We start from the raw sequence: 4946 nt of genomic DNA, 5'->3' as shown, positions 1-4946 counted from the left end.
ATGTTCATCCTTTTACAACTTCTCTAATTGTTTAAATGGATTCAAGGTTCTCTTAACTCTTAGGATTCAAGGAATATGCTTTGTTGAATACAAATCCCTAATTAGGGATTTGTGTTGTCGAATCCATTTTTAGGGATTTACATTGTCGAATCCATTTTTAGGGATTTGCATGGTCGAATCCCTAATTTAGAAGTGCTTATTACATCTGTAGATTCTCGAATCAGGGTTGTTGATAGTGTTGATCTGATTCACAAGTTCAAAGGTATTAGCTAAAACCTTCATAGATTGTTCCTGTCTATATCTTGCCCATCGTTTTTGTTGAAACTATTTTAGGATTTTGCTATTCTGACTTATTTCTTACCAGGAATAATATAAAACAGGGATGTTTCTCTTCCGAATCAGTCTCATTGCTTGAGAATATAGATTTTTTTTTTTTTAGGTTGGTCTTACTTGTTCTTGGTCTCTCTATAATGAAATTGAATTTTTATCTGTTATAGGAATGAATATTTGCACCCTTGTTTTCAATATGTACACCCCCTTTTCCAATACTATGCATGTCATGCCAATTCGTCTGCATTAGAATGTAGGGTCGAAATTCTAATTATTTGTGAATTCCTTTGTTTCTTTTATATGAATGAGGATTTTCTGAGGTGGGTTTTTATTGTTGTGTGTGTGGAATTCAATTCTTCTATGCTACAGTAGTAGATGTTTATACCCTTGTTTTTTGAAAGATACACCCCTTTTTGGATAGGGTGCATGTCATTTGTTGTAATTATGGGGTGATATGTTGATTTTCATTTGTGTGGTGTTCTAATCGAAACTGTGAATTGAAAGATTTGGATTTTCTTTAAGAGAAGATTTAAATTTTAGGTTTTTATCTGATGTTTTGTAGAGCATGAATTGGTGGTTGACCGAATTCGGTATGACTGAGTTCTAGTGGAATTTTGATTCAATGTCGTTATGGTTAGATTCTCATATGGGGAGTCAAGCTGCTTTATTTATTTATTTATTTTTATTTTTAATTATTAGTTTGGATTTTTAATGGCTATCACAGTTTTCGAACTTCATTTCTTGCATCTTGAACTGGAACATGCAAAATGGTGTTTAAGACGACATATCATGGGACCCTTTTTTCAGTTGATATGTTATGTTTTGGTTTCATGTTGGTTTGAAGGTAATTTAGGTCACCTTCCAATGAAACTTGGTTTCAGGCATTGTTTTTACTTTGATTTGAATTTGGACTTTTATGGGCTCAATGACACCAGCTAACTCTGCTCAAGTTGGTGATAAAGGTCCACTCAAAATTCTACGGTCTGATTTTATTTGAATTGTTTATGTTTGAACTTGTGGTGTGATTGATAGTACTTTGCTTGATTTGCTTGATTCATCTCTGTGTGCTTCTACGGTTCCCCAACATTCGAAACATGGGCCATCTATGATAGGGCCTACTTGATGGGTCCCAATATATCTCTCTCTACCACAGTTACTGTAGAAAGAGAGATCTGCCATCCTACGGTTCCACCAACTGCATAATGTTGTGTCCATTTGGTTGACACCAGATGTGGCAGTGAGCCCATGCAACAAAAAGCTATCGAGCCACCATGATGTGTAAGGCATCCACGCCGTCCATCGGTTATGTTAGGACATGAGCCCAAAAATCAATTCAATCTAAATCTCAAGTGAGCCACACCACCAGGACCTTCCTAAGTCGAAGGTTTTAATGGTGGAGGTTTACATGGTGGACCCCATATTCCATCTGAAAGTTTCTATGGTAGGAATCAGTTTTTGTTCTCCTATGTACTAGTATGACTTATTAAGCTCACCTTCAGAAAAAAAAAGTACGATGTATTAAGCTTAGTAATCTGATATTTTGTGCAGTCAGAGGCTGTGATCAGACAATTCAGTTGGTGGTAGAAGGCCATTTGTTAGAATAAAGCTATTTGATTCTGTTCAGTGTTTAGAAATTTCTAATAGTAATCATGGGAGGGAAAAGCTCTAGGATGGAAAGCCACCGCCATTCATATCCTTATGGGAATACGCCTGCATGGGCTACCTCACCCAGCCCTTCCTATGCTAGCAGCTATACTGAACCCGAAGTGATGAGCAAATCAAATAGAAGGTAGTCAAGGATTGCCGATAACTACAACTCACTCGATCAGGTATTCTAACACTCTTTTCCTTTTTACTCACTTTTTCCTTGAATTCTTTGACTAGCCATGTTTGTAACTAACCAAAATAAATAAATGGTGACTTAGATTTGTAGAGGAATTACGAAGTCCTACTCATCTGATGATTCACTGCATGTTTGGCCCATGGCTCAAGGATCCAAACTGCTGATCCGATGTTCCTCACTGTGGAAGAGGAATGTCTTGGAATATCCTAGATTAGATGTTCCAAACACTTACCTTGGTGGTCTAAAAATGTAGACAGAGTACGTCAACATTCCATATTTCATAATGACAAGTCCAAACATCAAAGGCATAAGATTGTCTTATTTTGTATATTTCCTGTGCATCACTTAGCTACTCTCAAGGCTAGCAGATGAAGGGTTTGAATCATAGAATACCATGGGCCCCCTAAGAAGGGAATCTTGTATGTTAGAAATCAAAGGGCCAGGAAGACTAGCCACAAGGGGGTTGATCTAGTGTTATACTATGGAACCAAACAGCTAAATCTTAAATGTCATTTCCCTAATTACTTGTAGTTTCTTGAGATAGGTTCACTATGACTATTTCTTTTCTTCGATGTCAGTGTCTTATGTAGGTCAGCCCAAAGAGACCATCCACTGGTCCGACATGGATCTTCTTCTTTTTTTCTTTTTTTCTTTTTTCTTTTTTTGTTTTTTTAACACACGCACTCACACCCCACACACACTCACACACTCACACCATGGTGAGATTTCACGACAATGGGTACTCGAACCCATGACCTCGTGTTGAAACTCTTGGTAAAACATTAAAGCAAGAAATCTTTCACTTTTAACAGGAGATGATCATCATCCATCCACATAAGTAGTCATCATAGCCTTTGACCTAAAATCTAGAGATGTAAGTTTTAGGTACCATTTGTTCCATATCCAAGTACCTGCAGGGTAGTATCTCACGTATAAAAGGAATTGGGCCAGTATTATTGTTATTGTTGTTGTTGTTGTTGTTGTTGTTGTTTGAAAATTACCAGGAATGGACCGCATCTAGGTATTTCTTATCTATTAAATTGATCACACCCCTTACTGGGTTGGAACATTAAAAAAAGATGTTATTAGATGCACGCAGACTGTTAGATGTATACATTCATGAATGCTCATATACCCTAATGTGTACATGCATACTTAGGAAAATTTACTTGTTTCAAATCTTGTAGCTCCCTATTGGAATTAACCCTAACATGGCAGTATACAATTGTCTATCATGTGTTGATAGACCCAATAGTTGTTACAGGGTGTGAAATCATATACCATGATGCATTTTGAAGTAGAACTGGTGATTGCTACCTTAATTTTCATATATGAGAGTTGTTAATATCTCCTTCAATGTAGGTTGAGGTTGCTCTGAGAGATCTTAAACTCTTAGATTATGCCAAGAAGAATAATGTAAACACCTCGGCACTGACACAGTCTGAAATTCGTGATATAATACTGGGGGCTGAGATAACTCCACCTTTACAACAGAGGCAACAGATTACGGAGATTGAGAAGCAGGTGATGTGTTTAATAAAAGTCTATCAAGCTAAGAAGCTTCTTTGCCTATTTCACTTGGCCAATAATCTTTAGCAAATCTTCATGTGCAGGCGAAAGAAGCAAGCCAACCTATAGCAGTCACAACAAGGACAACAATTGTGCACGGCGATGAACTCATTGTCACCACAACAAGCCCTTATGAGCAAGCAGCATTTAGTTCTAAAACTAATTGGCGTGTGGGAGCAATCTCAGCGACGAATCTATATCTTAGAGTAAATCATATTTATGTGAACACCAAGGACATTAAGGTAAATAATTATGGCTATTTTCCATTGTATGCACTTTTTAACTTTCAAGGTTTTGGAAACTGAACTTATGTGAGTAATTCCTGATTACAGGAGACAGGCTACACATACATCATGCCCAAGAACATTTTGAAGAAGTTTATTTGCATAGCAGATCTTCGGACTCAAATTGCAAGATATTTGTATGGCATAAGGCCCCCAGATAACCCTTAAGTGAAGGAAATCCGCTGTATTAGTTATCAATTAATATTAATATTTTTTAGCCAACTCATCAGATTGAAGATGTGTATTGTAATAAATACTATATTTTTTTTATTGTCTAGTAATATAAATTTTGTTTAATATTCAATTTTATTTGTATGGCATCATTTTTATGTTTCTCATATTTTAAAAATACAAGTTTTGATTGAATTATATATAATAATAAAAAATACTGGCATGCTAGGGCCTCTTAAATCTATACAAAAGCTTTTACTGGCGCTTGTGTAGAAATTTTACGGTGCTTTTTCATTAGAAAAAGTGTTCAGAAACCATTTATACTGGTGCTTGGAGTGACTTTTATCGGCGCTTATTCGCGTTGGGACAAACTACAATTATTGGCGCTCTGACAAGCGCTGGTAAAACTCACCTAGCACCGCCAATACTTTTCCCGACATACCCATTTATCGGCGCTTGGTTAGCGCCACTATTACAATTGCCGGTGCTTTTAGGGTCGGTGCTTGCGAGCGCCGGTAAAAGTCCCAGTTGTTGTAGTGAAACCAAGTTTTAACTTCTTGACCTCCACACGGCATATTTGGATTGAGGGAAAAAAAAAAGTATATTGTTTATCCAATGATGGATTCCTAAGGATTCCATGACACCATTAAACTACCGATTCCATCTTTGGAGATCTTGTTTGGATAGTAAGTAAAAATCTTATTACTATGAGATCATGCTCAGCTCATATCTTTTGTTGGGAAAATTGA

General features: G+C 36.7%; 1 long non-coding RNA gene across 1 annotated transcript; it reads left to right on the top strand.

The window, feature by feature from the left end:
• Nucleotides 1-316: 316 nt before the first annotated feature.
• On the top strand, nt 317-4134 carry LOC131220582 (uncharacterized). Its single transcript, XR_009158706.1, has 5 exons — nt 317-439; nt 1883-2159; nt 3536-3697; nt 3787-3984; nt 4075-4134. It is a non-coding gene; the product is annotated as an uncharacterized LOC131220582 (long non-coding RNA).
• Nucleotides 4135-4946: the final 812 nt, after the last annotated feature.

The sequence above is a fragment of the Magnolia sinica genome, chromosome 12 (genome assembly GCF_029962835.1).
Source record: "Magnolia sinica isolate HGM2019 chromosome 12, MsV1, whole genome shotgun sequence".
In the NCBI taxonomy this organism is placed as follows: Eukaryota; Viridiplantae; Streptophyta; class Magnoliopsida; order Magnoliales; family Magnoliaceae; genus Magnolia; species Magnolia sinica.
The sequence above is the reverse complement of the archived record's forward strand: the minus strand, read 5'-3'. Positions and strand labels throughout refer to the sequence as shown.